This window comes from Ischnura elegans, chromosome 2, assembly GCF_921293095.1.
Source record: "Ischnura elegans chromosome 2, ioIscEleg1.1, whole genome shotgun sequence".
Classification (NCBI taxonomy): domain Eukaryota; kingdom Metazoa; phylum Arthropoda; class Insecta; order Odonata; family Coenagrionidae; genus Ischnura; species Ischnura elegans.
The window spans coordinates 92046286-92074188 of NC_060247.1; positions in this window are offsets into that span (position 1 = coordinate 92046286).

Here is a 27903-nt window from a genome sequence, read left to right on the forward strand (position 1 = left end):
GGGGTGGCCCTGTTGCGGCGATGGAGCGGTAGGGGAGAGGATCGAGGGGGGCAGGTATATTTGTTTCTAGAGGTAGATATACGGCATAAATGTGAAGCTAGCGGAAGTCTGTTTGCCAATGAGGCCGATATAGTAATATGACGCGTTTACCATGGATGTGCGTGTTAAATAAATCGTGAATTTTGGAGTTATTCGAGGCTACCGAAGCATCCAGAAGGTACTTTTCTAGCATGCCTTTTATCAACATTACGCGTCATTATTACGTTAATTTAAAAATATTTAAACAGGTCAGCAATAAAGTAAATATATGACTTAGTAGGTTATGAATCCTACTAGCTTCTTTTTTTGGATTTGTTAGAAAGGGATTTTAGCACAATTAATAGAGAAAATATCGAATTTTCGTATCTATAATTATCATATTGCTATGTGCATTTATTATTTATCAATGCATTTCGGATTTACTTACTTACTTACATAGGACAATATGACGAACCCCTGTCTTCACCTACCAGCATTACGAGGTGTAGCTAACCCCCTCTCCAGTTACCTCTATGGGGAAGGTTGAGTTGTGTTCCCTCGGCGAGATGAGAAAGTAAACGGCTCTCGCGGTGGCGATGGGTGGAGAGGGATGTATGGATGGTGTTGAGGAGATAGTGGTGAAAAGTAGGGAGTGACGTTCGGAGTGGTTGGTAAGACTGGATGTGGAGTGAAGTGATGCTGCTGCATCAATTGCACACGCTCCTTTGCTCTAACCGTTGAACTCTCTTTTTCTACCGAGAGAAGGCCTCGACTTGCTTTTGGGAGCGGGACGGAAGGGAGTGGGAGGGGAGGGGCGCGACCTCCACCAATAGCTGACCTACTTGTGCTGATATGCATCTCTCCCTATCTCATTCTTTCTCTCTTTTTCTTTCCCTGCATCTCCTCCTCCTATCTAGACCCTACTCCACTGCTATCTTTCTCTTTCTCTCTCCCACTGTGAGTGAAAAATCTCTTATGACCCAGATCGCCTTTTCGCCTTCCCGGAGAATACAGTCGACGTCATAAATGCTACGTCGTGTGTGCCCAATGACCCTTGAGGGGTTGGTGGTAACTACTTTCTGCGACTCGGCTCGATGAGGAGGTAAACGCGATACGGCGTGAAACGGTGGTACTTCATCGCAGTCGTCGATTATTTCGAAGCCAGGATCTCTCTCTCTCTCTCGCCTATCCGCCGTTATTGTGGACCCGCGGCCTTGAATTCTATGCACAGCCATCTCCATGGTTCGTGCAAAGCTGTTAACCCTTCGGGGAGTATAGATCTTGAACGGCAGAGACGTTGGAAATGGGGTGCTCAAAAACCTTCCCCAGGCGGATACATACTACTGGCAATTCAATAAAATTTATAAATAACCAGTACTAGTCATGCTTAAATTTGTTAATACTTATGTTCTAGTAAATCAATATTATTATAGATATTATATCATTAGCATCACATGAGTGTTAATGTCAATTTTTAATGTAACCTCTCGACGAAAAAAAATAATCACGTATGTAACGTAAGACGATTAATTTTCAGAACCTTTTTTATTTCCTTCAATTCTCTCCACAATACTCCACAAAACCTCTCCTTTTCACATCTCACTCAACAATCCCCTCTCCCCAAACAAACCCTTCACAACCAAAATAACAACTTTCAAAAATTTCGCAATGCGTACAAAGAAAAATTCTTCGGTTATGATTCAAATATTTCACATATACTTTTGCGCAAAATTTAACTTCCACTTTCACGTCTTACATTTTGTGAATAATTTGAAAATCAATAAATATTTACACTACGCTTTGTTTCAATATTACTTCAAATTCAACACCTACACGATATGTATCAGTAGGGTGGTCCTTATTTTTCGATTTTTCGAATTCCTTTCAGGACACTCCCTCATTTTATGCCAATTGGTATAAAAACATATCCTGTAAAATATTATTGCAATTGGATGACGGGAAAACGTGCCGCATCGCACCCAAAGTTGAGAAATTTTGGTATTTTCGGATGTTTTTCGGATATGAATGGTGATAAGAAGGCGCTGGTATTTTTCAACTGATTTTCTATGGTAACTAGCAATACAATGGACATTTGGCATACTTCTGAAATATTTTCCAATTGTGACCAGTGGTTCCCGAGATACGGCCCCAAGAGTGAGCGCGCCCCACCCTAAGTAGACACTTTGGGTGGCACGCGGGTTGCATACGCTCAACATTTGTTGATAATTCTCACTCATCGTAAAACCATAAAATTCTTTTGATAAACTTAATATTCGTCAATATAGCCTTTAATGCTATATTTGTCTCTGTTTATTGCCAAAACGGGCTTTTATTTGGACTTAATGATTTATTCTCCATAGGTTTTGAAATATTTAAAACAGAGGAACATTAGTGTCCGATGACTTTCCGATCTTCGCGTCGAGGACACTTTTTAAAACCAACTTGTATATGTAGGGCCGGCATGGTAGAATTTGGAAATAGAAACTATAAACGCCGATCAAATATTATTAATTGGTCATTATAAGAACATATTGTTGCCTATAAGTTTCCAAGTTTCCAGTGCTAAGGTTTCTGTTCCATAACTTTCTAAATGTAATTTTAAATTTGCAATTTTGTTCTAGGCTTCCATAGAAAGAAGAAGAAGTTTTATTTGGGAAAAAATGGGATAATTTCAGCATAACATTTCAAACCATTAGTGGCGGTTATTGCAAGAGTCCGGGTGAAGAACTAAGTCGCATATGGAAAAAACAATTAAAATTCGTGTATCAGCTAATTTCAAAAATGAAGATGTAAGATGCGAGTTGAAATAGGGTTATAATTTATATATATTTTTACTAAGCTGGCGTACTTCGTATTATTTTTTAAGTAATTAGGAGTTATTTTTCACTTCGAAGTTACTTGTTTCAGTTGGTTCAACTTTTGAAATAGATTTTGTTTTTTATAATGAGATATAAAATAAACTTAGTAACTGAAAGGTGTCGTTATACGCCAAACCAGAAAATATTATTTCTGCTTTACCATAAAGTTCTATGCATTCAACTCAGGTGGATGAAGTTTGCCCTTATAACGTTGGTGAGATGGAAGCTTCATATTGTTCAGTGGTGTAAATCGAATCAACTGTAGCTGACTAAGAGTATAAAGCAATATTACGATAGTGCCAGTTAGGTGGCTCACATACCAATGTACTAGCTCTGCGAGAAGATAAAATCAACAGCCATTTCCGCGAAATTTGGATTCCCTGTAATTACTTGTGTAATCATGTAGTTCCCCTTATTGAGCACGATGGTAGTCATGTTACTTTGAAGTCTGTGTCTTCATGCTGTAATTAAACTGGAGACCCGTTATTACAACTTATTGACTATATTCGTGGCCAAGAATAAATAGGGAAAGATTTAAGAATAACTACACGTACTGGTGATATTTTTTCTATTAAATTGGGGTCTTTATAAAGATTACACAAATTGATGACAAGAAATATTGGTACGTTAGCATTTATTAAGTTATGACCAAAATAGAATAGTATGGAATTCAAGGCCAAGATTTGTGTCAAAAACAAATTAAAATGCCAAAAAGCAATTTTTTTAGCCTTGCGTACTTTGCATTCGACATTGATTTCATTAATCTATAAGACTCAACTTGGAAATACTTTAAAGACATAGGGCCGATATATTTTATCCTAATTCCTTCCAAAGATCCAAACCAACCTATTAGTATTAATACTGAGTGAGAAAGTTGTTAAGTTATTGTAAAGTCCAGAATAACTCTTTCAAATAATGCTTCAAATGCTGGCAAAACTTTCCAGATTAGGATATTGAAGAGGGTTCTTAAAGTACTAATACATACTATTTTCTTCATCCCCCTGTTATCCCCTGAACTTGCCCTTAATTTATTGATTCTTTATTCATGCGGCAAAGTGTTTTGTTAAAAACTGTTTTACCACTGATTATTAGATATTACTTGTGGTTATTATTGATAATTAAATATGCTAACGTGATCAGAATCACTTTTTCCACCGAAATTCCCCATTTTTCAAAGCTGTTCAGAGCTACAGCAATATGAAATGAAGTTTTATTGGTTTGGTAGAATTGATTCAATTTGGGGATCGGGTTAGTGTGGCGGCTAGTGCTATGGCCTCCAACACCGTAGGCTAGGGTTCAAATCCCGGCAGAGAAATTTCAACTGCTCGAATCTCTGCTCAAATCTCTGCTCGAATCTCTGCTCGAAAAATGGATGACATTCCAAGCGCATCACTCCGTCCGTCAGATGGGACGTTGAGCCGTGGTCGCCTTGGCGCCTTTCTTTGAGATCAGACTAATGCCGATTCTCCACCCTTCCATAGCTACCCTTCCCTCATGGCACAAATGACCTCAGCTATCGGTCGCCTCCTTCAAATGCCATTCTATAACCTGAAGAAAGATTTAGTGCTTTCCCGAGGTACGTGAAGAGTTCGGGATCCACACCGGGTCAGGAACTGCATTCCTACCGACGTTTCGACGTTTAACTCGGTCTCAATGTGGTTCGAGTCGGTCATCGAAACGTCGGCATTAATGCAGCTCCTGACCCGGTGGTGATCCCGAAAACTCTTCATGCAAACCACAACCTGATTCAATATTATAGCCAAATTGTTTGGGTTCCGTCGGGTGGATAATTCAAGTGCGCCTGCACTGTTTTAGTCGGAAGAAAGATTTATTAGGTGATCCCTGAGCGCGCCAAGATCGTAAAACTTAGTTTAACGGGGGATGGGGTGGAAGGATTACACGGAATGTTTTCGCAGCGTCCGCCGTGTTTAATAAAGGCTTTGGGAAGAAAAGTGGTCGGATTTCCACTCCGGTGTCATTACATGCTGGCCACCGCTCACAGCCCGCAACGGGATACGGAGGCTCGCGGAGAGTTTCTTCAAAGCAGAGGCGGGATTCCGGGCGCGAAGCGAATCAAATTAGTTGCAGCCAGAGGGTCCTTCGTCTGGGAAAACCTGGCAATTTATCTCCTTCCCACATCAGTCTCAGGTTCGCGGCGTCCTTGGCGGACTTCAGGTCATTCTATGAAAACACGTGTTGAGGTCAGAAGCTCAATTCGAAATTCCAATCTGGAGGACGATGAAATTAGTTCGATTCATCCATGAAAGCGTGCATTGTTGTTCAAGGACATGAAACGTTTAATATATTAAAATTTCAATCTATAGACTATTGTGATAAAAAAGGGGTTAGGTTAGCAGCCCGGATAGTTACTCGCATAAAATTCTTTAAAGACTTTATTGAGTTGATATATTTGATTGATTTAACCACGCTTCAAAAGTGAAATACTCTCATTGTAGTGCTAAAAGATTCTGAAAATAGCTTGTCGTTGATCATACCCTCCTGCCTAGTGCGTCATGAGAAGGCATGCAGGGTAGGAAGACGTAAATTAAAAAAGGTACATTAGTTGATATTTCTGTAATTACATATTAATTACCATCAATCATTTTTATTCTATTAATTGGAGACTTTACAATACAATTTCCCCTTAAGAATTGACAGTTTCGCATGTTAGTGATGAAAATATAAAAGATATTTATACAGTTATAAGCGAAACCTTATCTTCCTCATTATTAGCGAATGTTGAATATGAAGAAATATTGTACATAACTCTTTATTTATATTTTCCTGTCTTTAGATATTTAATTGAATAAGTAAATATTTATGAAATGATATATGCCATTAATGGTAAATGTTATTAAACTGAGCAATTAGCATAGATTTAAAAAACAATTTTATTTATTAATATATTTTTTCCTAGATGTAACGAATTCTTTTAGCGATACGTATTATTTCATTTTATAATTTTTCTGTTGTAATTGTTTCGTAAATTTTCCAGAGGACTATTTTTAGTTACCTTTGATTTTTTTTCACGCTTATAGAGACCCGTAATATTTAGTCATACCATTGTTTACAGTCTATAGTTTTCTAAAATTAGTTTTATCTTGCAATTTATTGCACTTCTTGAAAAAATAATTACTCTTATAAACTAAATTGACTCATCCATGTGTCCAACTGGTAAAACATGGGTAGGTATTCAGTGTACTTAGAGCTAATGAGACCATTGAATCACCCGATTGCTTAATGTTCTCTATTTTTAGCAAATAATCCTTTTCGCACACTTTGATTCCATCAGACGGTTGCCCAATGAGTATTCCGATAAAATAAGCCGAAACTAGCCGAGCCAAGAGGTTTAAGGGAGGACTACCGTTACTTTTTCACTTATTCACTTGAAGTGAACGAGACTACTGCTCACATTCGAGGAGGACCGAACGTAGAGGAGGGTAGGAGATGGGATACCTGAGGAGCCTCTTCAACTCTATCGAACTCACTACCCACGCTCCTCATTGCTCTTCAAATTTTTATCGATGTGTTGTCTTAATTTTCTCTGTCTCCATCAAACAAACTAGATTTTAGGGGGATTTTACAATTTTCCTGTGAGTTAATCTTATGGAGGGTGTTTTTTTTGGACCTAATATTGGCTGGAATTTCTGTTACTACCGTGGAGAAGCCACTTGTCGCAGACTAACTATCCTATATTCACCACAAAAGGTGCGCAGCCAAGATAATGCGATACCAGCCTTTAAATTGAGAGGTAAAATTTTGAGATAAAGATGTTTATTGTGATTGTATTGACAACAGCCTTTTAAAATGTCCCACTACTTTCCGATAAAACAAAGGAATTCCTATATCTGCCAATCCGGAAATATATCGTTTCTGTCCGACCTGGAAGCAGTGAGTTACTAAAATATTGTCCTCTGACTTGCAATAAAAGAAGGTCACAAATTGCCCAAGCCTATATTATGGCTTTTAAAGCATTGTTTGCAAGATAAGTAATGAGCGCAATCAGAGCGTCAGTACCCATGATCATTTTTACCTGGTTTCAAAATCATACGAAGAAGTCTTCAAGGATGTATACGAATATTTACACGAATAATCAGCTTTTAACTTCAAGGCAGTGACCTTGTAGCCTGCATATTGCTCCATAAAAATAATTGAAAATAATGCCGTGAAATGTTTATTAGATCATTTTAACTTATACTTGAGCGATTGCATAGTGCCTTTCACCGACCAATGTCCTTTTAACTGATTATTGTCATGTGTAAACATGGCTCATAACTTTGTAACTTTGAAAACTGCGTTTGCGAATCAAATATTATGTCTTCCCTCCATTAAAAAGTGTAGAATACATCTTGGATAAACACTATATTGGATTTTTGAATTGGATATTAAGATATTGTAATAACTTTCTTCAGGTATAAAACGCAGTGAGGAAATATCATTGAAACTGTTGAGGTTATTTTAGATAACATATCACTGAGGTTAAAAACTTGGTAATATTTTTGTGGGTATAATTTAATCCACCTTTATGTTTCAGAATGATGGGCAGAGCGATCAGGCTCGCTTTTTTTACCATTTTACTTCTTAATTGCTTCTTTCTCGTCCATAATGAACGGGATTTTCAGCTGTTATATACTAATTTGCACATCTCTCTAATTTCTCACCCTTTAGCATCCTCTCTCCGGCACCCAATAAAGAGATTCCGTGTGGAATATTGAGGGTTGAATGAAGGGGTTTCCTTTCACCCGCAGCGGGCACACAGTGTGTAAGCCTTGAGAGGTGGAGAGGTTTGAAGTGCTATAAGTGCGCGGCTAGGATATGAGTGGGCCTCTGGTGTGGAAGTGGGGAGAGAGCGTCTCTCCCGTCGGAAAGGTCAAGTGTGAGGAGGCGAACGGGATGGGAAACGGGTACCAGGTTTGGTGGAGCGGATTCCATTAGGGTGGTTAATTTTCTCACTTTCCTCGTTGATGAGTGTAATACCCGATAAGAGTAATCGATGTGTGTCTAAGTTGCGGGTGCATTAAAAAATAGTCATTTATCGGTATAATTTGACTCTCAAATTCATTAAACGCAGGCCAAAATTCCAACATATTCGTTATTATATAGATTTGAGGAAAGAATTCTGTTTTAGACTGGCATTTTTGCCACGATAGTCATGTTTGAATTTTTCAACGGCAAACATGAAGATGGTGAGGATATTAAGAGCGATTGCTGTCATCCATTTTTATTTTCCGTAAAATTTCAATTCCAATTTTTTATACTCATGCTGCTCACTACAGAAATTATGGTTTTCTTAGATGTGCAAAATGCCTCATAATCAACGAAAATGGGATTTAAAATCTTAAAATTAAGGTTTTACGCCTATTCCATGATTTTTGAGATCGCTCCACCAAAATGTGATCACACCGGTCGAAAGAAGTAAATGATTATTTTGGATATTTTAGTTTCAATAGTTAAGGAAAGAAAGCAAGCAAAATATTAAGCCTTATTATGTAGCCTTTTAAGAAAAACTATACCTTTAGCTTACTTTTGAGTAGCAAATTTAATTTGATTCAACAATATTCTCATGGAGAACCAAAGAAAATCAAGGAAAGGGTGGGAGAAAGCCTGATGTCCTGCTAGATGAGTATTCGACTGATGAATACGTTCTTTGGCACTGGAGTCCCATCTCCGTACTCCAATATTGGTTGCGCACCAAATTGGTACCTGTCTACCCTGAGTTCTATCGCCCTCGTCTGGTTTCGGCTGCTGGCATAAGGAGCCTCAATATGTCACCGTGCACTATGATTCGGCCGCGGGCGGGGACCCAGAGGAAAGGCGGGGAAGAGGGGTGGAGATGGCCGGGAGAGAGAGCGGGTCTCGACCGCTAATTTATTCCGCCCTTAGCCGCTGCCTCCGGATGAGGAGAGCTCAAAGAGACGCACACTATGGGGAGGATTCAATCGCGCCTTTGAGTGCCGCGCCACTGTCGCGGTTTCCGTGCGTTGCCGAGGGCTCCGACCGCGATGAGGTTTTGTGGTGTCTATCGCGGGGATGGTAATAACATATCTGGAGCCGTCCGGGCCCGTCCACGGGAACGACGATATGCGAAAAGTAAACTGGTTTGTGGCCTGGATATGAGACCCGGGTAAGACTTTCCGTCCTGCATTAATGATGGCACTAAGGAAAAGTAATTTTATGTGATCTCGATTCTACGCTTCTCAATTCTCCGAATATAGAATTGAAATAGCGCGAGAAATTGGTCATAAATATACCTTAAACGAGCTTAATTAATTAAACTATCTGTATTTAAGGAAATGGTTGTTGGTTTTTTTATTTATCATTAGCCTTGTATAGTTATCTTCCGGCCAAATGATATATTTGTATGAACTACATTACATGGTAATCGATAGTTCACGCCTTTTGCGCTACTCATTGCCATGCATTTTACAAAAAGTACTGCTATCCTCGTCATTAAGGCAGTGAAAATCAGTGAAATAGCACGTTTATATATCATTGAAAATAGCACGTTTAAATATAAGTGAAGCAATGAAAACGTCACTGAATAGGCTAATAATTAAACAAATTACAAATGTAATTTATGATAATGCTACCGTACTTCTGTGTTTGTTGAGCTTCTTAGGCGTAATGCATTTAGCTGCTAATTAGTCATAAACCTCAATCAACCCGTAAACTCAAATGCATTCCTATCCTTCGAACGCATCGTCAATATTTCCATTCATCAAAGGAGAATACTGGCGATTACTGCACAGGAGGGAGAAATTATTCCCTGGATGAACCAATACCAAAAGACATGTATGATTTTATGTGGTACCGGGAAATCCAATTACAGTATGAGAAGGTAATCAAGAGGATTATGATTCTGGCGCAGGGTATCCAAGAGAGGAAAAGGAGAGTTGAGTATTTAACCACGACAGTTATCAACGTCCATTTATGACATTTTCAAATCCTATCACGTGAATGTCCTCGCAATAGGAGCCTGCCTTCCTTTTAATTTCACTTCACTCAATAAATGGCGCTCATAAGCTTTAAATGATAGCCGTCTGTCACAAAAATATTGGGGATGATGAAACGCAGCGCATTTACTCTGGTGTGCAAACATGCAGTCACCCCGCTAAAAGGCATCTTAATGGGATTTCAGGAGTTATCGCTTCCGCGCAGGTTGCATTATGCGCTAAATAGGACAGCTTTCGAGTCACCGAGTCATGTGGTGACGGACCGTTGAAACCTGGCTATCCCTGAAACGTCTGTTAGGGCTTGTGCGCGTCAACAAACATGCATTTATGAGAATATATGTGGTGGTTAATTCATTTGAGAAATTAAAAATTAATTTACTGATCCATTTTTGAAACCGGATATGCCATTTCTATATATTTCATTTTGCAATTCATTTTCATATTTTCAGCCTCAATTTAAATTTTGCTATTTAAATGTGTGATACTTTTCTTCTAATTTGAATGTTCATCAATCTAGTTTTCAACAAAAGCATATGATATTGTAGAAATTATGTACCTTTATATTAGTTCATACTTGAAAAGCCTTCCTAAAAAAAGGGTTCATTAAATGCATTGGTTTCACCGTATTTTGGGAATAATTTTGGTATAGCCTTTTTATAGACAAGTCTCTCTCCATAATATTTTAATAAGGCTTTTAGTAATGATATTTTTCCATCATTTGATTTAATATCCATTTAATCAAACCTGAATCTTCGCCGAGAACATATGTCCTGAAATATTTATTGAGATACAGGATATAAATACGTAAATATAAAATCAAAACATTCAACCTTATTTTTCACTCGAGACGGAAATGAAAATATTAATTTATAGTCACTATTGTTTACTAAAAAACTCAACTTTCCATTTAAATTTCAGTCTGGTATCTCGGAAGAATTTATTCCGCCGATATATTTATTCTGCGTTCAATAGATGAATGGTAAACAATTTACGTCCAGACAATAATTTTTCTCATTGTGTTACAATTTGTCGAGAAAATTCTTCGAAATTGTAAGAATAATTTTTTATCATAAGTCTTTTATTAAGTTTTAGTTTATAAGTTTTTTATCATAAAATTTAATTTTTTAGCACCAGGAAATCACCTCACTTGGTTGAATAAATAACGTCAGCTCTAATTTGGGCGCGGGTTACTGACTTCGAGTACCTGAACCCCTAGCACGTTGAAAACAATGCTGAGTAGCGATATGTTTTTCCTAACTGATCGCATAAAGAGAAGTGCGCTAAGAATTATGTGGTGAATTAAAAATCGAAGATACCAGCATGCACTCAGACCCAGTCCACCACTTCATATTTTTTCCCTAGGGGAACTGGCATCTCATGAATCATGTTTCCCATTATCTTGCCATGCGGGTGAATTTAATGCATAAGAGATCAGTATGGGTGTTTTAATATAACTGGGTCAACAAGGAATTACCACCTGGAATGAATGCGACAAGGTATAAACCCATTATTCATTGTTTTCATTTAACGGGTGACGGGTTCGTTAGCATGATCACCAGTCGTTACCTGCTTTCATTGATTTGTCCTCGGGGGCGCCATCAGACATACTCATATTTTTTAGCTTAGTTTTCTAAATACATCCATGATTTAAACAATTTTTTTTAATTTGTGAAATATTTTCATTGAATACTAGGTAAAATTAATGTCTATTATTTCGTTTTACTATCAAATTTAATATTTTAACATTAAATAAGTTTTCCCAAGTACCAATTAACGTTCATAATTAGATTCTCCCGAAGTTAATTTTAAATTATTTAGAGCATATCTCCCTTGCTTTAAAAGGAAAAACAATTTTAACGAAGCTTTTTATTTGTTTAGCGATTTTTCTAATTATTCTCTGAGTATGAAGTTTCCCGGCGTATTATTCATCGTCACCGTACCCTAGCCAATACCCTGCACTTCTCTCACTCTCGAAGAGTTGTAGTTAATGCGAAAACTATACTCTTGATCTTTGACATCAATGCCTACAACTGAAACTGCTGCCTCCCACCAGTTAGTTCGAGCATATAAGTTAGCCCATCTTTATCTCCTAAAATTCAAAATTTGGGGAAAATTCGTAATTTGGAGGCACAAAGATTTGAACCAGCGCCATTTGTATTGGATGTTTAGTTCGCTAACCTCTACTTCACCACGCAACCACTGGTCGATGCTGAAATGCCTGTAGCTCCGAGAAGCGAGCGGTTGAGATGAGAATGCAGTCGATGTCGCCTTCTCGGCAAGTGCCTTGATTGATGAGTGCACTCGATGTCTGTGGTGTCTCCTGCATTCGAATAAGAGAAGAATGTGAGGCTGAGTAGTCTCTCGCGTGTTTGCTGAGAGGAAGCTGTGATGTGAGGATGAGCAAACGGAGCATCCATTTGCCTCGGCAGTAGAATAGAGAACCGTAGCATAGCGTATGGGTAAGATGCAATGGAAGTATCTATGCTTTGAGTTCATTCCGGCTCCTCCTATCCCATTTCTTGGCATATTACTGGCTTAGAACTAAAGTTGAGATTATATTTAGGTAATATTGTTATTACTAAAAACACTTGACTATCGGAAAAGTTCTTATCATTATTTGATCTTCATCTTTATTATTAAACATTTCAAAAGTGATTGATGAGAAAGTTAAAAAAAATTTATAAGCACATTTCAGATATCAAAAACGAAAAACCTGGCCCGCATGTAAGATTAGGTACTACATTCGCTTTCAATAAGAGACAAGTCTGATATGCATTGTCTATAAAGTATTAAATTTATAATCTTACATGCGCACCAAGTTTCACGTTTTATTGATTTATACTTTGATATAAGGTGCAATTGAAATATCAATGCTTAGAGGTGATTCCGGCTCTTCCTGTCTCATTTCTTGGCATATTACTCACCTAGAGCTAAAGTTCAGAACATATAGCGGTAAATTAGTTATAACAAAAAAAATATTATTGGAAAATTTCCTAATTTACTGAAAATCCCAAGATATTAAAGTAAATTTTCAACAAGTAATCAGTAAATAAAAATACAGTATTTTGGGTCAGACAGAAAAAAGTTATACTAAATAATATTTTATTTCGTCAATAAGAAACCAAAACTAAGTCTACATCCGCAATTAGTTTCTATTCTTGCCTATACAGAGCAGACTGTATCTTTGCTCCTGGTCTATTTAGTTTTTTACCTTTTATCCCCTCACCCCTGACCTCGGTACGATACGGTACATTCTTTTAGGCCTTCTCCCCTTAGGTTTTCCATTCGAAACTTATGCTCTCGTCTGTGTGTATAATTTGAACTTAAATTAGGTGTGAGAATCCTATTTCATACTGGTAGCGTCTTGTGGAGGATTTTACTCAAGGACTTTCTGTTCTCTTTAAAACCACATGCTCATAATTTTTCCTTATTTTTATCGCTTGTTTTTATCGACAAGCACTATCTTTTCCCATGAAACATAGATTCACCTTATTATCCTCTCCCGTCTTTCTCATTTGGTCCTCCTACTCTCGAGAGATCCTGCTAGAACATTTTCCAACCCTTTAACTTTTTTCACCTTGATAATGAATGAAGGGTAGTTGAAACCTCGGTCAGTTTTTTAAAATCTGTCATACAATTGATTATTTTCATGTTAAATATCTACAATATTGCAATCCTGAGTGGCAAGCTTCAGCCCGCCATTACATCATATCTCAAGCCACTTCCTTTAATTCCCTGATTTTCTTCTTCCTCTCTTTTTTCTTGATATCTTTGCAAGCTTCAAATAGTTACAGCTTTTTCACGAATTGAGCTGGGAGTTTGCTGGGAGACTCGGAGTGTACGTGCTGGTTTTAGATTAAGTAATTAAGAATATATAACTTTTAGAGCAACACGAAGAACATCATCTCAGAGCCTCTCAATATTTCAAGAAAACGCTAAATTAAAAGGGACACTTTGCCGTACGGATTGGAGAGGAATTCATTTTTCTATCTAACAATGAAGGACATCAATAAATTTTTGCTCCTTGCTTCTTTATATGTTGATAGGTGGTTTCCTAACACCCTCCGCTACACTCCTATTGAGGCCGCTTGTGGGGCAGTGCGTAAAAGTAGACTTATCTTTCATGGCCTATCTCTGGGGAATATACCTTCACCTCTTCCGTTCCTGGTATTTATCTCTCGTAATCACCGTGTCGTTTTACATAACGTATTCACCACGTGCTTCTCTGGTTTATGGTGCTCCACACTTATCGCTCATTGGTAGGTCTCCTCCTTTCTTATCCTTGATATCGATAACTTTAAGTTGTGCGACCCACATGAAATAAATGATAATAATTAATGTTCCCTTTTGTTTGTATTAAATAATTCCGTGATCTATTTAGTTTTAAGTTCCATTTTCACGCAAATAAAACTCAGACGACAACAGTATACATGCGCAAGTCATGTTTTTTTAATACTTAAGCTATCTGACTAGTTGAGGTGAGATTGGCTCACCGGTACAGTTTCTATGTTCGCGCCTTCGGCGCTGCCATTGAGAGGGAAATAGCTTTTTGTAGTGGGTTACTTCAGTGCTTGATTTCAAAAATTTTAGGTAGGTACTGGGAAGCGTACCAACTTATTAATTCCACGCGATTTTTGAATATAAGTTCTCTCCCCAAAATCTTCCAATTTTTTAAACTTATAATTAAAATTACAATGAGGAATTATGTTTTACCGAATATAAAAATAACCATTAAATTATTTTTCATAATCCAATTATCCCTGAGGGTTGCCGAGACGTCGCGTCGTTACGCCGTATGTGCAGAAGTATCAAAATTTATTCAAAAATAGAAATAAATGTTACCTTTGCATAATTTAAATAATGTATACATTTAAATAATTTGAAATTAAACTGGAATAAAAGTCGTCCTGAGATGTTTTACTGAAAGTTCACAATTTGTTTTATTTATTGTTAATTCCCCAATATAATTTATCTAATGTCAATAGTAATTTTATATTACGAAAAAATGAGGTATGAAAAAAAATGAACCTGATTGACGTCATTTCAATAAAAACAATGATAATGATATTAAGTTTTGTTACTCTATGCAAAAAAATATATTTCTATTACAAATGTAGACTAATTGTAGGTAGGCTTAAAGGAGAACCTGTTAAAGAATATCATAAAATTATAATGGTTTATGATTTCACTGTAAAATTCATATAGCTATGTTCCGGACGACATAAAGCACCCAAGCAGAAATCAATATCCCATATCACAACACATAAGCAACATTTTCGGCGTTAAGATATGACATTCGTGCAAAATCCATATTAGTGCAATTAATGATGCATGAATATCAGGCAAATATCCTGAGGACCCGCCAAAAAACGTCGCAGCAATGTCCAGCAGTGGACATGGAGGTCCACATTACAACATCTCTTAGATATCTTTACAAGATCCAATGAGTAGAAGGATGTGCTTATTATGGTTTTTGGTGATCGTCAGACGTACATACAAAATATTTGTGCTCTTGTATTATATACAGAACATATGCTACCAATGGACACTTCTTGGAATAACAATTTTTTAATATCGCGGATATTACAATTTAGGTATCTATTTAAGTTATTTTTACAACTCATATTGGATGCTACAACTTTGGTATCTTTTTTAAAGTTATTTCTATAACTCATCATGGATGTTGCAATGTTGATATCTATGTGACGTAGACGAAAGATACGTAATGTAATGACAACGTCTTTAGGATATATCAGCCCTATCTAGTTATCCGATATATATTATCTGCTTCTTGGGACTGGGTTGCTGAAACTAACTCCAGAATGAGGCATGCGGGAAGTTGGGTTGCAGGTGTCACCGATCATTCCACCTTCCCCTCCTCCTCTTACCGGTAACAATGTGCCTCTTCCGCCGATGTCGATCCCATTTTGCCGCCCTCCCATATTCCTCGAGATGCATTATCTCGAGTTGCCTTTTAAAGTCGAGTGGGCTATCTTCTTTTCGGGGATGAGGGTTGGATGGTGGAGATTAGCCCGCATGCGCCCGCCCAACGTTAGGGATACGTTCGTATAGAGGCATCCGTTGGCTCGATGGCTGTTCCACGCGATAATTGCCCCGTTACCTCCTAATCGCGTGCCATTTTTCGACACATGCAAATAGGGGAAACTGCCCGGGTGCTTGGAAATCGGCCCAGTGTGTATGTGTGTCTGATGCCTTCGAGCAGGCAGTATCCGGGCTGGGAGAGACGTTCTCCTAAAGACGTAAGATACACTGTGAATTGCCTGGTGGAATATAAAATAGGTATGTATTCAATACATGCGGAGAAAGGTGCCAATTGAAACACGAGGGTATTTACCTATTAGCGCCTGTAGCTGTGACACGTATTGAGCTTGTGTCCAACAGGTTCGTTTTTATATCTCATTTCTTCCTAAAATATAGTTTTTCTAGAACCCAGGTAATAGACATTATACCTTGCGTATTATTTAAAATGACTTATTCATACCGATTTCTATTTTATTTTAGCTTCAAATTGCAGAAATATCAACATTATATAAATGATACCAAGGTCATTTTCATTCCCATTTTAAAAAACATTTATGATTGTTTTGTCAACTATTAAAGGTAAAGAGGTTGCTCTTCATCTGTCCAGCTGTAATGTTTCTTATATATCATTATTATTATTATATTAAGACCTATTGCCTGATTCAGCAGAATTTCAATGTTGCCGGGACAAAGCCGTAGACTTTAAATGTCAATAGAATAGCATAGGCAATGCACAATGTCTTTTTCAAAGCGTTGCTAATCGTATAAATGAGAAAATTGCCATTTTCATTAGTCGTTGAAAACATTTTTTGTCAGTATATTATCATATTTGAGAGGTTATCACTGCAATGCGAGTCCAAAATAATTTGTCTTCTAGTAAAACCGCAAAGCCTTCCAGATTCCTGTAGCTGTGTGATTTTGAAAACAAACAAACTCATTTGCTTTTGGTGAATCGAACCTGAAGAAGGAGATTCATTGAGGATGAGTAGGTGCCCTTGAGGCATGTTTTCTCCTTGCGTGATAACGATCTCAGCGCACATAAAGTCCTCACGCGAGGTAGCATTTAAACGTTTCGTAGAATGTCCTTCGTGACAAATATTTCGTCGCGCGGGATGTGATCGATGGGTGGTCGCATTGTACGTATCTTCCTGGAGATCTCTGTTGACCAAGGCCTACCAAAGCATAACCAAGAAGATGAATGACTGTCGAAAACTGGAGTAAGTATTATTCTCCTCAAACTATTTGTGTTCCAGATCAAAATGAGAGCTGACATTAATCTTTTGCGATAACAGTGAATGATTTGTCCGAAAAATACGAATCGTGAGCCATTTAAAAGAAACTTTCTGTGTTGTCATAAATAATTGTAGGAGGTATGCGTAAAACGAGCAAAACGAGCGCTGCATATAAATGTATAAAATCAGTAAGCCAAATTAAAGGTATTCATTCTCATAGCCTACCAAATCTAATTTCTTACCTACATTATGTCATAGCTTGTATGGAATATCCCGAAATTGTGGCGTAATACGTTTATAGCACAGTCATTGAGATTCTTGTTTGCATCAGTTACGCTTCATTGCTTATTTCAGTGTTGATATTGAGGGAAAACAAATTTATATCTTAATTTTTTTGTTTTCAACAGGATGCCATACAGTTTCCCTGAAATAGTTTTATCAAAGGCCACCGTTTTCAAATGTGATGCCAATAAAATGGAAAATATGAGCATAACTCGAGGTTTTTTCATGACGTTAGTGGGAAAACTTAAACTGTAGTTTGAATCCCTAAGTGGTAAAATTTTGTCAGACTAGGGGGTAAAGTATTGCCAGCCATACGGAGAGTAAATAAAAGTACGAGCGTAAAGCTATTGACCTTTGGTTCCCGGGTTCCTTTCCTCGATGAAGCTTTTGAATGGTCCAAAAAGCTCTAACTCAATGTTCGATGTGGCCCATGGAATGGAACTTCTCCCCTCCTCAAAATTTCTTCCTGGTCTGTGGAAACCTACACGCCTATGTCTTAGTCCAACATGTACTCTACCCTCAACAATCCAGCCAAACTTTTGGTTGAATTATTAAGTGAAGAATATAACTATACCTAAAGTGAGTTTATATCAATAAATATGGTTGTTTCTGCAAATTTCCTGCTAGAAAATATCCTGACTGTGCTCTTACTCTTAAAACTTTTCCTCGAGATAATGAGCACCCTAAATTGATTTCATTAATAAGCGCCCTCACCACTTTCCTCCTGGGAATTTTAGATTAATATATCCCTCCGCAGCCACTTCCAGCCTGCTATAACATTCTCCCTGTCCCATCGGAATACGTGAATGCAATCTCCCCTCCCCCTCCTATAATCTCCAAAACCCCTCTCCTCTTCCCTCCCCTCCATTCGCATCGCCTCGCCCAAACCGTCTCCCCGCAATCTTCCCTCCATTCAATTTTCATCTCGTAGTCCTGATTTTGCGGCATCCGTTTTGAATCAAAATTTTATGCATCCTTCTTTACAGCTCGCGGACTGAGGTAATAAGAAGTTTTATCGATGGTGCTTTCTCAATTTCTCTGCTAATCTATCAATACAAAGTTATCCTGTTTAGATTTAGAATAAAAGAAGAAAATGAATAGCGATCTTTTAAACTCTGGTTTTAGCTTTCAAAATTTGAAAATAGTAGCAGTAATGGAATGTATGGAATTTTTATTACCTTGAACGTAAATGTGGAGAGGCTTACTTGAAAACTGAAGATTTACATTCTAATTTTGTACTTTGTCTAAAGTAAAGTAATTAATTAATTTAATAACCCCACTACGGATATCTCCCGCAGTCTTATCTCTTGTAGTTGATTTCACTTTCATCGCTGAAACGTATCTAATCTATTCACAATGCTGTATTTTAGTTTTATTTTTAGATTGAAATCAGCGATTATAAATTTATAACTCACCAGCGTCTTGGGTGGTACTTCTTATTATTAGCCAGCCTTGTCTTTGAGCTTCTTTTTTCCACATTTAATGGTTTTTTATTTTAAAAAGATTAAAACATTCAAGCTATTCCGTCTGGGTTTTTCAAAAGCAATAAGATTCTCATTGAAATCGCATTTTAAATGTTTCTTCAGCATAGCCTCATGGTTTTCTGTTAACCAAAATAAAAATACCATAATTATAGGTTAGCCCATTTTAGGGGAGGCATTTTCCATGCCAACCAATGCAAATGACTCTTAATTCGTCGAAAAATAAAGAAAATAGCCTTACATGAAATTTATATGGAAAGTGAAGGGATTGCAGACGAAGTTACATGCGGCGAAATTTATGTGAAAACCAAGTAGATTTGTTTAATTCTGGATCCAGCTGGGAAGAAAAGAATTAGGAAAGGAGTTTAACAAGGGTATGCTGCGTCTTGAGCAATTTCAGTATGCTCATTGAGAAATCTATCAACGAAAATAAAGATAAAGTGCCAGGTGTGAATATCCACAATGAAAAAAAATCATGTCACGATTTGTTGATGGCAGCAGCCATAGCTGGAGCAGGCGGACCTTAAGAAAATTCTTCTACCTTAGGAAAACCAAATTACTAGATTAAGCTGAAATCAACAAAAGTAAAACTAAATTATTGGTCTGCAGTGGAAGAGAAGAAGGGAAGACAAACCTGAAGATAGGAAGCCATAAACTTGACAAGGTGACGGAGTTCTGCTACTTTGGTAGCCAAGTTACCAACAATGAAATAAACAAGAAGCTAATAGTCCGTAGAACAGCCAAGTGAAGATTTCATTAGGTAATCTAAAAGAAGAGTTTTCTAACTACTGGAATTGTATGGGTAAGCCAGGAAGCATTTCATTAGGGCTTTCATTTGGGGCATCCTTCTTTACGGAAGTGACGTAGGCGATGACAGCATCGGAAAAATCAAGGTTGAATTTTTTGGAATTTAGTGACATGAAAGAATGATCAAGATAAAATACAAAGATCGTGTGAGAACTGCAGAAGTTCTTAAAATAGTAGGAGTGGCTCGTTCCATTTTTTTGCGTAGGATATTATGCTTTCCTCAACAGTCTTATTCAGCCTATGCCAACTTCTTAGAAACCGCTATAGTGATAAGCTCGTCATTTGGGTTGAGTTGCAAGACTGAATTTAATCATTTCCTGTTTGTCAATGTTTTATTCATTGAAAAATAATTTAGGGTTCTATAAAATATGTACTTTCATCCAACCAAATCTGCCATTTTTTACTATAAGCATTTTATTTCCAATGTTATTTTTCCATCCAGTACTTTTCGGGTCTCTGAGAAAGTGCTGTGGGCCAATTTTTCCATCTGCCACTTGTTGCCCATCTGATCTCATCCGCCTCCATGTCTCGCTTTCGCGGAAAATTCTGAGAATTTGTGTAAACTGGAAGGCTAAAGTTCTTAAGGATTTAAATCTAACTGATCCTCTACTTTTGCCTCAGGAGTGCTAAAAATTTCCATTAAATTTGAACCAAAGAACTCGAATGTCATTCTCGCATGCATATTGTCAATGGTATATTAGTATTATTCAAATAAATTATTTTTTAATATCCATCTTTGAGGTCAATTCTTGAACGAGTGACGATGCAATATGATGTACTTGTATTTAATATTTTTTGTGCAGAACGAATTACCATTTTCATATTCCTGAGGCAATTTAAGATAGATTAGGGCATCTGACTTTGTTACTCTACGTGAAGACTTATTTCTACAACCATTGCCTACATCTTCGTTGAATAGTCGCATAACTTTTGACCACGAGATACACAACTAGAGTGACGCCTATTTATTGATATTCGATTGATTGTATTCCCTTGGCTAATGTGTTATTGGATAAACGGTTTTTTATTCCATATATCTGATTTATAATAGAGCATGACGAATAGTTTGAACTACTTAAGCTCGAAATTCTCTATCAACGAAAGCACGGTGGGTTACACTGAGCAATAATTGACAGAATTTCATGGTAAAATATCTTCATCAGGAGGAATTCAAATGCTAGGTGAAAAACGGCCAAACTAATTGCGCAAATTCAGCTGTTGCGGCCACAATGCCCATTTCTTGCTACCCAAAGCTTGGGAATTTTTGTGAATGTTCCATCCTTGAAATGCCATCGTCTGTGCAGGCCCAATGATGCAGTCTATGCATCTTAAGGTAATGCCTTTTTTTAGGTTTGATGATTTTAATTGGATTTTAAATCGGTTTCATTCATTAATGTCCTTCCCTAGGGACCAAAATCAATTACACTGCCAAGCGTCATCACCGTTGGTAATTCCCGTCACTTTGCAAGCGTGGTCACCTTAGTTCAGGCGCAACTTTTGACTGTATTCCCCTCATTCACAGTCGAAAAGACACGATATGCGATCACTGCTCATATAAAAATATGTATAATTTCACCAGGACAAAGAAGGACATGAAGGAATACGTTCCAGAAAAAACTCGCACATGGAATTGAATCTAAAAATAAATTAAATTTCACATCCTCTTCCGTGCGCTCAACACTTCGAATGCTAGAGAATGTCTAAAATGTCTAAATCAAATCTGAAAATTTTTTTTTGCTACGAAAGTGATAACACGGGACGAATACACTTCAATTCAACGGCTAGGATTTTTCTGGTCGGAAAAAATCGTTATACCGTGGGGAGTGTGAAGAGCCTATCTTGTCCAGCATCTTGTTGCGAACGCTGGGTCAACCGACAGAAAATTTTCCCTCCCGCTAGCTAGGAGTGGGTCCGTTGGAAAATCTATCAACAGTCACTGGTGCTCGAAAATGATTAAAGAGAAGAATTAGAAAAAAATTAAAAAAAGCTAAGCTTTGTATCCTCCTACATCCGGTATTTTTTTCTCGTTTCAATTTAACTGCATTCACCGCAAGTGGAGGACATCTTTTGATGCGAGACACATCTTATTTCTCCCTCTTTCCACTCTGCATCATCTCTCGGTCTCCGTCCGATGGAACCCTATACCTACCCTACCTACCTTCCCCTCTCTCTTTACACTCTCGCCTTTATACCCCCCCCCCTGTACCCCTGTTTATCCCCTCCACATAAAAAAACCGCCGTTACGTCCACTCTCCTCCCGGTCTCTCCTTTTTCGCGGCGTCGGTCGAGAGCCTCGATTCCTCGTATTTTTTTCATTATCGAGCGGCGACTTCCACGCGCCTGTCCCCACTTCTTCGCTTCAATTGCGTCACGGGCGTTCGCTTCAGAGCAGCCAGCGCTTTTGAAAGCGCATCCGAGCATCACTTGAGCACCGGACGCGCGCGCCCTCACTCCCCTCGCACCGTCCACAGACCATGCCACGCTGGGTCTCTCTTCATACCTCTCCATCTCCCTCTTACCTCTAGTTATCACACTCATCCTACTCTATTGCATGATGCACCTTCTATCAAAATGATGCGGAGTAAACTCTGTCGACAGTATATATTCAGTGGCTATACATGCTATCTACCTACAGCATGCCTTATATGATTTATTGTTGAAAAATTGCAATACACCTATTTAAACAAGTTAAGCAGCAAATAACTGTTTTTGAACAGATCATGATGGAGTAGCTCAGCCACATCGATCTTTAAACCTTTCATGTCTAAAGTTGTAAGCCACTAGTGATAAAGGCTCTTCATAATGTTGCAGGATGTCAATGAAAAGTAAATTCTGACGATATTATATATTCATTGGCTATACATGCTGGCTAGCTATAGCATTTATTATACGATTTCCTTTTAAATGCATTGAAATGGTAAACTTGTCTGAAAAAATGAAGCATAAAATAGCCACTTATTGAACATATCATGATGGAACGCCTCCACCATATCGACCCTAATACCTTTTACGTCTTAAGTTATGCCTACTCCAATTATGCTTTGGTTCTTCGTAGTGTCCACAAAAAGTCGACAAATATATATAACAAGTACCAATAAATGATAAGGAATAAATAACTCTTATTATGATGCTATCTATTTGAAAAGGAAACTTTCGCCGTAATACATCTTATTTCATCCCTCTCACCAAGTACCTCTGCTTTACCCACCAATTTTAATATGTGAATACATCATTATGAGGTCTTAATGATTTTTTCCATGTGAAAACATAAAAAGTACAGATGTAAAAGCAGCACTATGGTTAAAAAATTAAGTTGATATTTTCAATTTGCGGGTAAGTTACGTCAAAGAGGTTTTGGGTCGATAAAGAGCGTGACTGGAACTGCATTGCACAGTGCAGAGAATATTTTGCTACTAAAGAGAACGCAGCCTTTGGGCAAGATCTTATAAGGTGAGAGACATGAGGTGGTAGAAGACTATGGAATGGGAAGAATGGGGGAGGTAAACCCTTGAGAAATTGGGAAGTGTGAAGCGCGAATAAGGTGCTGAGAGTAAAGGTGCGAAGGGTTTTTGTTGATAGCGCGTTAAAGTTTGCGTGAAGCGATGGTACTCAATGCTTTTGCAGGAGGTGTAATGGAGTAAGGTGGAAAGAGATCCCGCTCGTGTGTGGTGGAGTGTTGAACTGTGGCGCGAAAAAGTTTCATGCATCTTCTTGCAAACGCAGGATAAATTTTTGGAGATGGAGTTGGAGTATATCGAAGGAGAGGCAGACGGTAATGGTGTAGAAAGTGTAAGGAAGAATGGAAAGAAGGAAGAAATTTATTTTTCGGGGCTCAGCCGGTAGGCTTTCTGATCTGACTATCTTACCAGGAATCCAACAAGTTTTCCTCGTTTCTGGGATTACGTTTTCCCCATGCTCGACTTTTCAGCTATTGTTTGATCGGTCCCTATTTAATATTTATCTCATGAATTTACAAATCCTCTCTAATTTGCATGTATTCAATCATAAGCATTCTATATTTAACACGCCAACTACGAAGTTTAATCTCCCTTCTCGCATTTAAGTTGTTATGAAACCAGCCGAATAGTCACAGGTGGACAGCGGTGTGACCCATAATGTGCCCTGTCTCTCCACTGGTTAATCTGCCATCATTTACTTGAATGTTAAACATTTATCCATTTATAAAAGATTTCATTATTTATTAATTTTTTTGTTTTGTTTATTTCCATACCACCGAAAACAGCTCTATACGGCCTATTACATAGGGTTTAATAACATATTATCAATTTAACGTACACAAACAACCATGCCCTGAAAAGGGGTAACTTTCCCAGGCGGGACTTGAACCCGCGACCTTCTGTTTGGCAGGCGAGGACTTTACCCCGCCGCCACCGAGGCCGGCAAACTTCTTTTCAATTTAACTGAGAAAAGATTTATTCTTTGTTTAAGTCACATTTTTTTACTAATTCTTACTTCGTCCGTACTTCCCCATCCTTCTCTCAATTACAAAAAAAATATTTGAAGGAATTCCGATGCACAATATATGATGTCCTTTCAGGCTTGACCTGTTGGAAATACGATACACCCATGATAAATTATAAGCAAACTTCCACACTTTAATATATAACTCCACTGCCAGTCATGGTTTCTTCACTCAAGGTCATTTTCAAGATGAGGCTTGGTAAAAGGTGATAAGGAAATTATCATTTGTTGTTTATATTTTATCATGGATATATTTTATCGTTGTCATCATCGTCAGCTGGTTTTATGCCCTTCACTGGCAGCTTCCAAACACCAATGTCGTCTCCACCTCACTCTGTCCAAGACCTCCCCTTTAGTTTCCCTGTAGCTTCTTCCTAACCTCACCGCGTCCATCATCTTCAGCCTTCTTCTTCCTCTTTCCTTTTCTCCTTCCACTCTTCCCTCGACTGCTGCATTCAAAATCACCTTTCCTCTCAAAACATGCCCAATCCAGTTCTCTTTTCTCTTCATTATAGTTCTTAGTTGTGTTCTATCCTCACCAACTCTTTCCAGTACCTCCGCATTCCTTATTTTATCTACCCACTTCTTTCTATCCAGACTTCTCCACACCTACACCTAGAAGTATTTATCTTTTCCCTATCGCTTCTTCCAAAGGTCCATGTTTCACATCCATGTAGCATGCATTCCACAAAAGCATTTCACCTTTCTCTCCTAAGCCCTAAGTTTATGCTGCGACAGAATATCTCTCTGTTCTTATCAAATCCTACCTTTCCCATAGCTGTTCTTGCTTTTTTCTCTGTCTCACTCCTCCAGTATTAAGTCACCGCGCTTCCTAAATAGCTATACCTTCTTACTTGCTCTATTTTTCCCCATTGGTCATAACTTTCATCATAACTTTCCACCACCATCTACTCCCATAACATATCGTTGAAGATCACGATTGTTTTAATCAGTGAGTCTGCGTTTCTGCTCGTCTTCTTCGTCGGAGTAGGGAAGAAGAGGAGGTGCAGAGAGAGAGAGAGAGCTCAGGGGGAGGTACAAGAGAGGAGAAGGAGAAGGAGGAGGCGTGGTGAGAATAGGGTGAGCGGAGGGTTTTCGGGAAATGGTGAAGGAGATAAGCCGAGGGAGCTGAAGCAGCACTGATTGGTGCGCGGAGGAGAACGTTGTGGGCGAACAAATAGTTCCCACCACCCGTTGTCTGCGAAGGTGGTTCTCGAGCGTAGCGCATAGAACCGAAACATGAAGTGCGGAATGTAAATGTTTTTGAAGGGGTGGAAAGAAGCTACATGTGCACACGTGCAGAATGTGGAGAGGTCTCGATTTTCGCTTAGCATGTCTATATTTTGAGGATAAATGAACTCATATTCTAGCTGCAGTGTAACCCGCCTTTCATTTTGCTCCATCAAACCAACATTTTATGTTTTGAGGGGAAGTAAGTGGAGTGAAAGACCTCTACTTTGCAAAATTTCAAGTGGAGTTTCAAGAGGAGTTTTACTGTGGGTTCCATAGCTACTCATCAATGTACAACGTTAATGGTAGTAATTATGCATCTTAATAATTGAATCCAACTCCAGTGAAGTAGGCCTCATCTAGTTAATTAATTTATAAAGCACAAAAGCTATTTGTAGAATCAAAATTACATCGGGTAGCGTAATATCCTAGTTTATTGAATCTGTAAACTCTCCGGCAAAGGTGCTCGTCTATGTATGATAATTACGAAGGGGCAAGAACATGTCTGTATAAGATAATGCCGGATAGGCACAAATGAACTCAATGAAACCTTTATAAGGTAATTCTTGGACCGTCTCAGAATTCACCCATTCAAAAGTAAAGTACTGACGCCCTAATGAAGTAAATCTTTCCCGAGAAATCATTAGCCTGAGATCTTCTCGGAATTTCCATCGTTAAAATTTGTATTATATATCATGTTTCAAAGCATGATTAGTCCATCGCCATCAGGATAGTGAATGAATAATGATGACCGAACAAAAAATTTTCAACATTTCAACTTCTTTGGTTGGTCAAAACTATTCATTCACCCTGATGGTGATGGAAGAGTCGTTCACTGAAAATTTGGTGTTATAAAACGAATAAAACCTGTGAAAATCCCGAGAAAACTTCATGCAAATAAGTCCTTTATTGCTCAGGGGAAAAAGAATTCCTATATTTATCCGTTTGTCATAATATCTCTCTTAATTTATCGTTTATGTCGGATTCATAAACTTTTAAGGGTTCTACTCTCGTTGATTATTAGCGATTCCCCATCAATTTCTTCTCCATGCCGTTTTCCTTAACTATTCTTGGAGCTGAGCAACTCCTTCGTCATGTAGTTTGCACATCAGTTAGATACCAATAAGCAATCAGCCATGGGATGCTGATCCTGACCTGAACCCTGTACATCTCTCAGCCGACAATCCAATTCAATGGCAGTCGAACCCAATGGCATCTGAATTAGAAAATAAACTTGTTAAATACCGAAGCAATCAATGTAGTGCTGCAAGTTCGGTGCAATTTCATTTATACCAATGTAACATAGATGTGCGTGCTGAAAGAATGAATTCAATGGAGGCGACATGGGCGTATTTATTGTTTCCTGGCTGGTTACGATTGATCTTCTTTTTTCACAAAATACAGGCACGCTTTGTGAGAATCGCGAGTACTCTTCATTCTGCACGTGTGCGGAGGCAGTTCTTATATCCTACTCCTCAAAAAATTGTCATTTACCCGCTTCGTGTTTCGGTTCTATATGCTACGGCCGCAAGTTGCTGTCGCAGACATCGGTGGTGGGAAGCATTTCGTTGGCATTCCCACCAATGGTGCCCACGGGGCTAATTGGTCACCTGCTAATAAAAAATGTGTTCTATTATTTAGCGAGTGCGGAACTGAAACTATATGTACATCGAGAGTGCATTCTATTATTGAATCCGCTCCTGGCGATTTACAATTTCATTTTCAGGCAACTTGACGTCAACTCCCCAGCATGGGCTGTTTTATTTTGCGGCAGTGTTACCCACATCTAGTTAAAACAAGCATTAAAAATTGAAATGAAAATGGAATTGAATGACAAATTACTTAAGAAAAATTATGTCATCTAAAAGTATCATATGTCATCTAAAAGTATCATATTTCATCTAAAAGTTTTAAAAAGTTATCGATTGTGAAAACCTTCCGAGTCTATGATACGTTGCTCCTTATAAATCCTGACTATACCTTAGTATATATTGAGGTATCTTGATGGTATACATTTTCTATTTTCCACAAAAATTGTGAAAAAGCACAAAATAACATCATTAATATAAGATACTTCTTCTAAGTCACGCATATCATCGCCGAATAAGTACATTATAGATGTTCTGACGGCGTCTGAATGGTGTCACGTAGTGGGAATTGGAAAGCTTTACAGTTTCATGCAAATAAAACCAAAAGTAGACAAATGAGAGGCATTGCGGGAGGGGAAAATAGGGAAGAGTTTGTGGCACTGGAAAGCCCTTGAGGGGTAGTGCGGTGTGATGGAGAAGAGAAAGGGGTTTCCAAGTAAGGGTTGGGTATTTCTATGAGGGAGAGGGTGTCAGTAGGAAGGAGGCGAGTCAGAATATTTGGGTGGGAAGACTGAGATGGCGATGGAACCTCGGTAATTTACATGAAAAAAGATAAAAGTGTGATGACGATATTTTGTGCTTTTTCACAATATATGTGGAAAACAGCAAAGTTCAGTATGCCTCAAAATGTACTCAATACTTCCGTAGTC